This window comes from Neomonachus schauinslandi, chromosome 4 (assembly GCF_002201575.2).
Source record: "Neomonachus schauinslandi chromosome 4, ASM220157v2, whole genome shotgun sequence".
Taxonomy (NCBI): Eukaryota; Metazoa; Chordata; class Mammalia; order Carnivora; family Phocidae; genus Neomonachus; species Neomonachus schauinslandi.
The window spans coordinates 63,492,770-63,506,525 of record NC_058406.1 but is presented as its reverse complement, the minus strand read 5'-3'; the positions used below and the strand labels follow the sequence as shown (position 1 = coordinate 63,506,525).

Genomic DNA, 13,756 nt, shown 5'->3' with positions numbered 1-13,756 from the left:
TTTTGTTGCAATAATGAAAGAACAATAATAATGAAAGTCTGTGCAAGAGCAAGATCTTCTAGAGTTCTCCCTCCAGAATATAAATGTTGAGCAACTTTATTTACAGAAGGGTCCCAACGCCACAATCCTCCCAATGCTGCATTATTCTCTGAAAGCACCAGCAAAGAAAGCGTAATCTTCCCCCATTCAAAAACCACTCCCTGCTCAAACCACTGGCATTCAAGCAGAAACATGGACCAACCAGCGGCACCTACCTCCAACAAGACCCCCACCCCCGACCCCCACAGCAGTCTCCTCAGCGGTCTCCCTTCTTTACCAAGTGACCAGAAAAGGGGTCTCCCGCAGGCTCGCCCGCCCAGGCCCTCAGTCAGGCTATGAGCGGTCGGGAGCCCACCCTGATTCAGCGCTGCCCTTGCGGGCCTCCCTCCGGCGTTGGGACTTCCCTTGCTTTCTGTTCCTTCACCTGCACTGGGAATCTTGAGGGCCAAGGCCGGAGCCGCAGCCCGCGCCCCACCACGCCCACCACGCCCACCACGCCCAGTCCCGCTGCCTCGGCCCCGCGGGCGTAGCAACCCCACCCGCCCCAATGCCCGCCCCCTCCACTCTTGTACCTGGTGCTCCAGGCCAGGTGCGGCTGGCCCACGCCTGCTTCCCCGCCGCAGACCCGCGCTGAGCAGCCGCCTGGCCGCGGGGGCGGAGTCCTTCCGGGGTCAGCAGTGGGAAGGTGGAAAGAATGTTGGCCCTTCTAGCCTTTCTGCGTGAGGGGCTACGTGTGAAGCCGCTCCCGCCATTTTTGTTTAGGGCAGGAGATTTCTGCCTTGCCAAATGGATCTAAGGACCACTTAAGAAAAACTGCATTTTTACAATGCTGTTAACTGGTATCGTATTTCGTAGCCTTTTGAGGGATCTAGGACTATTCGGCGAATCTGGTGAAAACTAAGGGACTTTATCGCAGAAAAATGTTCATAGACACGCTCATACATTGTTAAAAGAAAAAAATATATACAGTATATACAAGTTCAGACGCCCCAAACCAATCCATGGATCCCAGATTAAGAACTTCTACTATATATCCGCAGCACTTAAACGAATGAATGTTAAGAGGCATTCTAACCCTGTATTGATGAAGTTATTGATTTCAATTACTCTTTTTTTCTCCATGTTTCCCACTGAATTAGAATATGTAAATATAGGCAGAGTATATATACCCTGTTCTAAGGTTCTAACACACAAGTAAACAAATGGGCGGTGGCGGGGGGCGGGGCGGAATGGAGAACGACAACAAAAAAAGATGCTGTTTCCATGTGCAGTCTTCAGCCAAAACATTCCAAAACTGCGGATTTAATACTTCCAATTGCTGAGCATATTTGTGGTGAAATGTCAAAATAATTTTGTAAGGATAACTAAAACGTGACAGCAGTTTTTACTATTCCTACCTAAGGAACAGGAATGAATAATCATTTCTGTTAGTTTTCAAAATTCCTATTTAGTCAAATGGGAAATAGGGAGGGAGAATGACAATGCTATGTGTGACATTGCCAGATGAATAATAACTGAAAGTGCACAGAATTCTGTGTGAAAATATTTTGCACTTATAAAGTAAATGGTACTGTTGACATCTGAAGAACCTGGAATTTGTAAGTCTGTTTTTTGTTTATTCTCCCAATCTCCTTTCTGCTGCCTCCTCCCTACTTCCCACAACTTCCAAACACTCAACTTAACGGGAAGAGCGGTAGTAATTATAACTACCACTTAAAGCAACTTTACTGAGAACATTACCTCTTTTAATTCCACAATAAATGTTATGAAAGAGATATTAGTACATACCCATTATGGATTTTGCTCTTTAACAAGGGAACAAGAAATACCATATTTTCATTACTTTTCTAAATCAATGTAATTTGCTCCAAGTCTCCCTTCTCCTGGGTTGGCAGAGTATTTAATTGCTAAAATTAATGAAGGGAAACCTCACTAAAGTGGACTCAAGATGATATAAGGAGAAGCTGGAAGGGAAAGCTTTACCACTCAATGTCAGTTAGGGAAAGAGTCATCAGTCACAGGCCCCAACAGGAAAGATACACATTGCATCTTCCACAAGAAATCGACTATGGCAACCCAGCCAGGGACAAACCATCATCATCCCAAACCCTTGCTTTTCTCCAAGGGACTTTTGTTCAAAACAACCCCTCCCATCTTTCTCCTCCATAAGATAATGTTCTTCTGTGTTTGTTTGACTTGCCTATGGCTTTGCCATACCTTGCTTGTCTCGAATTGCAATTCTCTGTTATCCCCAAATAAACCTATTTTTGCTGATAAAATAATTGACTTATTTTTAAGGTTAATACACAATCTTAGGGGCACCTGGGTGGCTCAGTTGTTAAGCGTCTGCCTTCGGCTCAGGTCCTGATCCCAGGGTCCTGGGATCAAGCCCCGCATCGGGCTCCTCACTCTGCGGGAAGCCTGCTTCTCCCTCTCCCACTCCCCCTGCTTGTGTGCCCTCTCGCTGTATCTATCTCTGTCAAATGAATAAATAAAATCTTAAAAAAAAAATACACAATCTTAGTCGTTAGTAGGTACATCAGTTAGGATGCTGTTAGCTACCAGAGAAAAGAAAACCAAATAGTGGCTTAAACCATAGGACAGAGTATTCCATATGGATGCAGCATCAGGGAGGCACAGTCTCTTATTTGGATATGATGTCTTTTTTTTTTTAAGATTTTTTTTTTTTAAATAATCTGTACACCCAACCAACATGGAGCTCGAACTCACAACCTGGAGATCAAGAGTTCTGCACTCTACTGGCTGATGCAGCCAGGTACCACTGGATATGATGTCTTATGTTATCCCGGCCCAGGGGAAAAATGGGGCTTGGTTAACTCTAAAGGTCTGTCCCTCACCCAAAGTGAGGGGAATCATTAGTCAACCATCAATGAATTTGTAAGATCCAATATGTATAGTACCAAAATAATGCTATAGTTTTAGACTGCCCACGTTCAAATCCTTTCTCCACCTCTTACTAGGTGTGTGGTCTTAGGCCAAGTACTTAACATCTTTATGCCTCAGTTTCCTCATTGGCGTGTTAGGAAGATAAATGTAATAGTTCTTGTAAAGCACTAAGATTCTTACGAAAATTTTTAAGTTGAGAAGTAACTCCATGGGATCTGAGGATAAAACTTTATTGCCATATAATTGGTTTCCTTTGTAATCCTATACATTTTGTTTTATGCATGTAGAAATGTTATGTGAGAAAGGGGTCCCTAATTTATCATTTACCAGAATGTCAAAGGGGTGCAAGATACCAAAAAATGGTTAAGAACTTAGAACAATCCTGGCACAAATTTCTAAGATGTAGGTCATATTCAGTGGGACTTTTCCATCTCCTTTGGCAGAAGCTCCAAAGCTAAAAGAAATACCTGCCGGGGGGCGCCTGGGTGGCTCAGTCGGTTGAGTGTCTGCCCTTGGCTTGGGTCATGATCCCAGAATCCTGGGATCAAGTCCTGCGTCGGGCTCCCTGCTCCTCGGGGGGCCTGCTTCTCCCTCTGCCTCTCTCTCTCCTCTCTGTCTCTCATGAATAAATAAGTAAAATCTTTAAAAAAAGAAAGAAAGAAAGAAAGAAATAGATGCAGGGCTTTTCGGTGGCTCAGTCGGTTAAGTATCTGCCCTTGGCTCAGGTCATGATCTCAGGGTCCTCTGATCTGGCCTGCATCTGGCTCCCTGCTCAGTGGGGAATCTGCTTCTCCCTCTCCCTGTGCCTCTCCCCCCCCACTCATGCTCTCTCTCGCTCTCACCTTCTCTCTCTCTTAAATAAATAAATAAATAAATAAAATAAAATCTTAAAAAGAGAGAGAGAGAGAGAGAAATAGATGCCAAGCGTCCTAAGTATTCTTAAAAAGGATGCTAGACCAACCACACAGGGTATGCTAGGAATAACATGAAGCTTTAGCAATCCTCAGTCCTCACATACCTCCAGGGAATGATACAGCAGAATTGATCAAAGAAGACTGAAAAATGAAAATGCCTAAGAGACAGTTTTCTGAGTGCTGTGTGTTTTCCTCCCCCTTCCCCAAGAGTGAGGAGAGGAGAGTGCATATCCCATCTTACCCCCACCTCAAGCCAAGTGAAAGAACTTACAGAAACTCAGACAATTTTTTTTAAAGGTTTTATTTATTTATTTGACAGAGAGAGCTCAAGTAGGCAAAGCTGCAGGCAGAGGGAGAGGGAGAAGCAGGCCCCTTGCTGAGCAGAGAGCCCAATGCAGGGCTCGATCCCAGGACCCTGGGATCATGACCTGAGCCAAAGGGAGACGTTTAACTGACTGAGCCACCCACGGGCCACAAACTCAGACCATTTAACTCTGTGCTCTGTAAGTTTATGTCACCTGAAAAGTATAAAGATAATAGACTATTCAAAGAGGTCTTTGATGGCAGAGCAGAGAGAGGGCTGCAGTGGAAGTGGCCTGTATTACAGTTTTGCAAGAAAAATTATCCTGGGGGCCATGTGAATGCCACAGAAGATAGCCAGATTTGAATGACCTTAAGAGGTTATATCTTTGAACCAGGAGCTAAGTGGACTATCCAAATGGTTAACCACAGATTTTTGTTCCCAGTGGTAGGAAATAATACAGTGAGAGGTCCCAGCAGGAGGGGCACTCATTGAGGAACCCACAAAAGGGCCCTATAAGAAAAAAGCCAGCATTTAGGAATGAGTCACATGCAGAAGGCACCCAAGTCAGATTTAATGCCCTGACTGTGTATATCTGACATTTCATTTAGGGTATTTCAGATCACTGCTCACATTAATATATGGCCAATGAACTTCATGAACTGTTGGTGGAAACAGCACTTATAAGTGGAAACATTAAGACTGACCAAAATCTAGCACTTTAGTTAAAAACAATTGAATAGATTAATTATTTTAGGTAATTCTTATATGCAATTACTTTTTCCATTAACTGCTAAAACCTGGCAGAGTCCCCAGAAATAACTTGGGGCCTCCTTTTAAATCTATACAATGCCAAAGGGTGTATACTGGCCATTCTATCTTTGTTCTCATTACCCACCCGTAAGTGTTTGGCAGAATCCTCCACAAGTCAGAACTAAGCTGACCAAGGCATTTATAACTCAGACTATTGTTCCAGATGCTAATTTAGAATGTGACTGTATACATCCAAATATTACAGATTCAGTTCCTCAAAATATTAAACAAAGTGATACCATGTGACCAAGCAATTCCATTCCTAGATAATACACAAAAGAAAGTACAAGATACATCCACATAAAAACTTGTACATGAATGTGCATAGCAACATTATTCATAATACCTAAGAAATGAAAACAACCCAAATGTCCAACAACTAATGAATGGATAAATAACAAGTAGTATGTCCATATAATGGAATATTATTTGATCATAAAAAAGGAATGGTGTACATGCTACAATGTGAAAACATGCTAAGAAGCCCATCATAAAAGATATATATATGTATATATAATATGGTTCTCTTTATATGAAATGTCCAATATAGGGAAATCTATAGAGGCAGAAAGTAGGTTAATGGTTGCCTAGAGCTGGAAGGGTTGTGGGAAAATGGAGATTGCTGTTAAAGGGTATGGGACTGCTTTTTTGTTTTATTTTGTTTTTTTAAAGATTTTATTTATTTATTTATTTATTTGAGAGGGGGGAGTGGGAGGAGCAGAGACAGAGGGACAAGCAGACTCTACACAGAGCACAGAGCCCAACTCAAGGCTCAATCTCATGACCCCGAGCTGAAATCTAGAGTCCAGCACTTAACAGACTGAGCAACCCAGGTGCCCCTGGCAGTGAAGTATTCTAAACTTAGATTGTGCTGGTTGTACAAATCTGTGAATATACTAAAAACTATTGAATTGTATACTTTAAGTGTGTGAATTACATCTCAACAAAGCTGTTACCCTCAAAAAATTATTATTGTCATTTCTTAGATCAAAAACATCGAGGCTTAAAGAGTTTAGGAAAATGGTAAAAGTTAAAGATCTGATGCCAAAAGGTGACTTAGAACATGATCTCCCTGGGGCGCCTGGGTGGCTCAGTCAGTTAAGCGGCTGCCTTCGGCTTGGGTCATGATTCCAGAGTCCTGGGATCAAGCCCCATGTCGGGCTCCCTGCTCAGTGGGGAGTCTGCTTCTCCCTCTGCCTCTGCCTCTCCCCCTGCTTGTGCTCTCTCTCTGTCAAATAAAGAAATAAAATCTTTAAAAAATAAAAAAAAGAACATGATCTCCCTGGACTGCCTCAGTAGTTGTCAAAATGCCATGCTGCTCTAATAAGAAGCATGTATTCTATTGGATATTTACATCAAAATGTAAAATAATCAGTAGACGACATAAATGTTTCTCTAGTAAGAGCTTAGGTAAATAAGTTTATTTCAAAGTTACTTTAAGACAAAGAACAGTAAAATTAAAATTAAACCACATGGAAACAAGAGTTCCTATTTTGCACATTTAGAAACCTTATATTTCAAAAGTCTAGAAAACCATGTTCTATTTTTAAAATTAATAAAATTAAAAGAGTTGCATCCGTTATCTATATATTTAAATGATGAACATTTTGAAAAGTATAAGAAAATAACTCTCTCCCCAGCTTAGAAAATATATTTCATATTTCTTTCATATTTTCATAGTCACTCATCTTCAATAGCATGTTTATTGATTTGTTCATTTTCTACATTATACCATGTACTGTGTTGAATGCCAGATATACTAGGATAAGTAAGAAAAAATCCCTGCCCACAGTTTGGTTCAGGAGATGGAAAAGTGAACAAATCATTGCAATGTATAATAATGACATTATAAGGTATAATTTATAATTAGTAGTATAATATCACTAAGGAATATTCCCAAACAGCCTGGAGAAGGTGGCTTCTCCTAGGAGGTGACCCTTGAAGGATAAGTGTTCACTTTTATTTTTTATTTAAGAGATTTATTTATTTATTTATTTATTTGAGAGAGAGAGTGCGAGCATGGGGAGGGGAGCAGAGAGAGAGGGAGAGAGAATCTTAAGCAGGCTCCACGCCCAGCACAAAGCCCACTGTGGGGCTCAATCCCATGACCCTGTGATCATGACTTGAGCCGAAATCAAGAGTCAAATGCTCAACCGACTGAGCCACCCAGGGGCCCCAGTGGAATCCGATTTTTTTTTAAGACGTTATTTATTTATTTGACAGAGAGAGAGAGAGAGAGAGAGCACACAAGCAGGGGGAGCGGCAGGCAGAGTGAGAAGCAGGCTCCCTGCTGAGCAGGAAGCTGGATGTGGGACCCGATCCTAGGACCCTGGGATCATGACCTGGCCGAAGGCATATGCTTAACTGACTGAGCCACCCAGATGCCCTAGGTGTCCAACTCTTGATCTCAGCTCAGCTCTTGATCTCAGGGTCCTGAGTTCAAGCCCCGCCATGGGCATGGAGCCTACTTAAGAAAACAAAAAACAAAACAAAAAAAACTATCCCAGACGAGCTTGAAGACTGCATGTTTGATTGGGTGTAACAAAAGATAAGAGGAGTAAATTTGGATGGAACTGACTCCACGAAGGGACTGGGATAAGGCAAGCAAGGTGGCTAAAGTACACAGATGCTCTGTTTCAGGCAAGTGCAAGGTCCTTAGATATTGCACCCGAGGCATCTTGCTTATCTCATCCTAGGCCCTTGATGAGAAAAAAAAAGTCTGGGGCAACAAGGAATCATTGAAGTGTTACACAATTGGATTTATGTTTTAGACAGAGTTGTGTTCAGAATAATGGCATTAGATTAGAGGAGAGACTAGAGTCAGACATGGAACTATCAAAATAATCTATGCAAGAATGAAAAGGATCTGTACAGAAAAATCTTCCTAGGCTCCATTCCCCATGGAGTCAGTTGTACATCTATTGATTTTATCTCCTAAGTAGCTCTCATGGCCATCTCCACTGCTAGGTCCTTAGACTCCCTTTTCTGTATACTACAATAGTCTGCCTCCATCTATGCCGTTCACAGCTCTCCAAGTAATCCAATATATAAATCTCATCATGTTGCTTCCTTTCTTAAAGTTCTTCATGGATCTCTAGAGGAAAAAGTTTACTTAGCAGACAAAATCACTCATGATCTGCCTTCTCTGTCTAGCCTATTCCCTGACTCCTTGCCCTCAAACTCTGCTCTAGTAAAACTGATCCCTTGTAGGTTCCCATATCTAGCATACTATCTCTTGCTGATATCCCTTTGCCTATGTTCTTCCCTCTGTCTAAAAAAATCCTTCCTCCTCTGGCCCGTCAGAAATCTTTTTACTTAGCCTTTAAGCCAGTATCAGGGTTTTTTGGTTTTTTTTTTTTAATAATATTGGGTTGACCTGGCCCCTTATTTTCTCTCTTGGAAACTTTCATTCCATCCATCCACATAATTGTCATTGGAGCTGCTTTGTTCTTCCATGACCATAATCCTCTGGCTGAATGCTTCCGAGCAGCACTTAACCAAGGTGAAGACAATAAACCCATTATTTGGGATTTTTTTAAACTAGGAATTCTGTTCTTGGAGAAAACTGCAAGATGGCAAATTCAAGAAATGACTGATGAAGAGATCATGGGGATCCTAGTAATGTTCGAGTGCCCAATTCTAGTTAGCCTTCCTTGGATTTAAAGAGCCAATAACCAAGATGAGATAAGAGGAGTAAATTTGGCCTTAGAGCCTTTTTTTTGCCTAAGAGCATCTCAAGTGATGTACCCCAGCCCACTGATGTGCTTCAAGTAGCTTACGGTATGCCCAGATGGTGATCCCTGCTGGAAACCTCTAATTGTAAGCATTCTTGTCTATTGACCTAATTTTCTGAATGATCTAATCTGATAATCAGAAAAAAGTTTGAGAAGCACCAATCCAAACTAAAGCAGTAATTCTCAAGTGGGGGTGATTTTGTCACCAGTGGGAGGAGGTGCTATTGACATCTAGTGGATAATACATATGCTGCTAGACCTCCTACAATGCACCAGAACCATACCCCACAACAAAGAATTAGTCAATCAAAGGTGTCAGTAGTGTTATCTTTGAGAATCCCCAAGCTAGAGTAAACTGAACCCTTACCCTATTTGTGAATAGATAAAAATGGATTTTCTTGGGCGCCTGGGTGGCTCAGATGGTTAAGCGTCTGCCTTTGGCTCAGGTCATGATCCCAGGGTCCTGGGATCGAGTCCCTCATCGGGCTCCCTGCTCCTTGGGAGCCTGCTTCTCTCTCTCTCTCTCTCTCTCTCTGTCTCTCATGAATAAATAAATAAAAATCTAAAAAAATAAAAAATAAAAAAAATAAAAATGGATTTTCTTGGCAGAGGCCTCAAAAGCCAATGTCAAACACCTTCCTATCCAAATCAAGGTACTATAATGAGGGTAGAGAGGTAGATGCTTCCCCCTCATCTCAAGACAAGTCTGAAGGGCTTTAAGAGGACCATTTTGAAAAGATGACATGTGTCCTTTGGCATATTAGACAAATAAGACTTGGTAACTGATTCTCATTTGAAAAGTCTTAAGTCAATTGGCTAAGACTGCTTCCAAGCAAAAGATGCACACAGGCTGATTGGGAACAGCACATACTTCTGTGAAAGATACACATGTGCTTTTTGTGGACCAAGTGAGGACCCCATGTAAGAGAGCTGGATTGGGTCATCTTGAGAGAGGCTGTCCAATAGGACTGTCTTCATGGGTGAGATGATCCTAACCTTTGGATGGATCCCTGGAAACCAGAGGACTGAGGCATATGTCATAAGGTACACCAGAAGATATACTGCTTGCAGGTGATTGTAGATTGTAGATTGTAGGTGAGTGATGATTCCAGGAGAGAAAGATCAGCCTCAGACCTCAACTATACCCAGAGGGCAATGACATCAGGCCAAAACTGTTCTAGTCAGGAAAGATCCTTTCTGTCCCTGTCTTCTTCAACCCAGGAGGGGCCCAAAATGAAAAGCCAGTCAAGGGGAAGGGTAGGGAGGGAATGGCAGATAATTTTTCACCTGTAAGGTTCTGGGATTTTTGACGTTGCCACTGGACAGGATTTTTTAATACCAGGGAGAAAAGACTATTTGTTTATTATTAGAACATGACTCCAGGACTTTTTAATTACTTGGGAAAAGCTAAAGTCTTTGCCTAAGGTTTTATCCTAGGAACGGAGAGGGATCTTCAGAGTTTTCAGAGACAATAATGAGAAACAATAAAATTGGTTTCTGCCTGCCCCCTACCAAATCCATCTTGTTTAGCACGTTAGGAACAACAGTTTGAGTTTCTGTCACTAATATCCAAAAACATATTATAAAGCCTCAGTTTAAATCAGGGTTTCTCAGTAGTGGCACTAATGATGTTTTGGACTCTCCCGTCATGTTAATGCAAAGGAATGTAGCTGGTTTCTCTTCCTCCAGTCCTCCTCAGGAATTTTACCACATATCCACCATGGGGGGAACACCCACCACCCCCAGTTGAGAATCAACAAATATTTGAGTCTTTCAATGCTGGACTTTGAGAATACTGTGAGCAAGACAGAAATACTCACTGCTCTCACTGAGCTTTACAGTTCCGAGGGTATAGGCAAAAAATTAAATACACACAAAAACCTTAACATAATTAAAATTTACAATAAATTGTCTGAAGGAAACAAACAGGATGCTGAAATGAGGAATAACGGGGTGAATAGTGTTGCTTTAAACAAGGAATATCCATCCAGGGGTGCCTCTGTGGCTCAGTTGGTTAAGCGACTAAGTCTTGATTTCAGCTTAGGTTGTGATCTTGGGGTTGTGAGATCCCTTGGGGCTGTGAGATCCGGCCCCATGTTGGGTTCTGTGCTAAGGGAGGAGTTTGCTTGAGATTCTCTCTTTCCCTCTCCCTCTGCCCCTCCCCCCACTCATGCTCTCTATAGCTCTCTCTGAAAATGAAAAACAAAATTAATAAAGTCTTTAAAAAAGGAATATCAGGGCTGTAGTTAGCCAGGTGAATGAGGGATCGAAGTTTGGAGTATCTGGTAATAGTATGTCTGACTAGGGGAATAGCTTTTGCCAAGGCTTATTCCGTCTCAGGCATATGAACATCAAATATATGTTTTGTGCCATTTTCACTTGCCATTACTCAATTGCAAAAATGAGAAGGTATTTGTCCTTTTTTAAATTTAATTTATTTTATTTTTAAAAAAGATTTTATTTATTTATTTGACAGAGAGAGACACGGTGAGAGAGGGAACACAAGCAGGGGGAGTGGGAGAGGGAGAAGCAGGCTTCCCACTGAGCAGGGAATCTGATGCGGGGCTTGATCCCAGGACCCTGGGATCATGACCTGAGCCCAAGACAGATGCTTAATGACTGAGCCACCCAGGTGCCCCTGGAGAAGGTATTTGTCTTGATATAACCACTTAATTGTCTTCCTTTCTCCCTCTTCCTACCCATATTTCTTTTCTTCTTCCTTTCCTTCATTTCTTCTCCCCCACCATTTTTACTTTGATTAAATATTAAATGTACACATTAAAAAAATTTTGCAACTAGCATATTGATGAGAGCCTCTTGCTATCACAGCAAATGTTAGAAAATCTAGAACACGGTCTTTTTCTTTTTTTTTTAAAGATTTTTTAAAAATTTATTTATTTGACAGAGAGAGAGTGAGAGAGCACAAGCAGGGGGAGCAGCAGAGGAAGAGGGTGAAGCAGGCTCCCCGCTGAGCAAGGAGCCTAGGGCCCTGGGATCATGACCTGAGCGAAGGCAGATGCCTCACTGACTGAGACACCAGGTGCCCCAACACTGTCTTTTTTCAAATAAATCCACACAATTCTCCTTTAAGTCTGATACCAGATAACAAGACATCAGAGAACAAATGTTTTTCATGATCACTCTTACCTCTTAACAAAGGAGTAATATTTAAAACATTTAGATATTCGATTTTTAAAATAAAAATTAACCACATTGCTTACATCCTGTAGTATGTAAACATAATATTTCAAAATATGCTGAAAAAAAAGGAGTGGTAGTGTCATAGGTATCCTCCAAATTGTGAAACCTCCATCCTCTCTCAGTGAACCCAGGTAGGTGACCATTTGTGGTGCAAACCGAGGTATTGGTGTCAATTCCTATATAGCTAGCAAAGGTTCATTTTTTTCCACTTTTATCATAAAAATAGAAGTAGAAGCTCCCATATTTTCTACTTGATTCTGATGGAGATTGATCATTTTGCATAGTACTTGGCTACATGCTCCCATTCTGGAAACTATAAAGTTAGAGATAATCAGATAGATTGAAACTGGCAATTTTAACAATAATTTTCATTAACTGTTTTTATTGTTTGCGTAGTAATCAATTGAACAAATTTTAAGTTAGAAGACCTTAGAAGGTCTTGGGGCTGCATGAATAGGTCCGATCACCTCGGACCTATTAGAAGGTATGTCTCTTTCAGCGCTCTAGCCACTAAGCAGATGCTAAGGTTTCAATAAATATTTCATTTTATCTTGATTTTGGCCTAGGGGAAAACAGGAGAGATGAATTTCTCCTTTGCAGATGTGGAAAAGGAAAATAAATTACTTTCAGAGAATCGAAGCCCTAAGAAGTTGGGAGAAGAAAGAGGAGAGAAAACAGCGTTGAGTTATGTTGTCTAATATTTCTTTGCACAAGGTCGGAAACCTAAGGCCCTTCAGTGGCCAGCCTTAATGCAAATTCTCTAATGCATTGAAACAAGACCTGCCAAAGGTCGTATAGTGTGAATGTAGAAGAGGGGGAGAACATGTGTAAAAATGACAAGAGCCCGAAGCCTAAAACTGCTCTGCAAGTACTCCGTCCCAGCAGCAGAGCCACTCTGCAAGTCCCAGGGGTTAGGACACACCACGGTCTCTGCACCTGGGCCCATCCACCGCGGCCACGCCCCAGGGGTGGGGCTGGTTGTCTCGGCAGCTCCGCCCCTTCCCGCCCTCCCGCGACACCCAGACGCCTACGGCGTCCGCGGAGACACCGGAAGGAGCTGCGGCTGCTGCGGGAAGTGGCCGGTGCGGGAGGCGGGTAACCCGCGGGCAGCCCTGCGGAGCCATTTCGCGGCCCTCCTGACGCGACGCCTCCCCTCTCCGAATTCCGGGGAGTGAAAGAGGATTTTGCGGAGGTGCGGCCGCAGGCCACCGTTGGCCGCGCTGGCGGGGTCCGCGGGGAAGGCCGTGGAGGTGAGCGCGGCGCTCCTGGGAGGGGCGCGGGGCCGAAGGGCGCTTCGCCTGCCGCCAGGAGTCGGTCTCGGTTCTCGCTCCCAAGCTCTGGGGCTGCAGCCTCTGCAGTGGCTTCTTTTTCTTAGTCTTTGGTGGTGGTGGGCGCGCGGGGGAGATGAAGGCCTAGGTCTCTGTGCTCTGCGTTACAGTAATGATCTGGTGGCCGCCACGGCGGGGATCGACGAAGGACGCAAGTCAGTTGCAGATTTGAGGAAGGGTCCCCCAGGGGGCGCTCCCCTGGGAAGCGGGAGGCTGGAGGGGTGAAGCGAATCCCTGAGAGGGGCCCCGCTCCTTTCCACGGTGTCCCATCCGATTTGCCAGCCCCCCATGGTGGGCGCAGACGATTGAAAGCCCCGCAGCGCGCTGGATCCTAGGTCTTGGTTTCGCTTTGTAGCGCAATTTGAGGTGATCGGACCTATTCATGCAGCCCCAAAGCCCCGTTATTCATTGTTATTAACGGGAAAATCCTAGGTGTCATCGTCCCTGGAATTTTTCTCCGACCAGTATTTGATCCATGTTGTTTCAGAGGTTATCCCGTACAGTCTGTCCATCAGCAGC

The 13,756-nt window shown here is 43.1% G+C and overlaps 1 protein-coding gene across 2 annotated transcripts in view; it reads left to right on the top strand.

The window, feature by feature from the left end:
• The first annotated feature begins 12,993 nt into the window (after positions 1-12,993).
• The window catches only part of USP33 (ubiquitin specific peptidase 33), a 57,931-nt gene continuing 57,168 nt past the window's right edge, over positions 12,994-13,756 (top strand). For both annotated transcript variants that reach the window (XM_021678160.1, XM_021678159.1), the window contains exon 1: positions 12,994-13,159. The gene's annotated coding sequence lies outside the window, so the exon portion shown is untranslated. The remainder of the gene's footprint in view (positions 13,160-13,756) is intronic.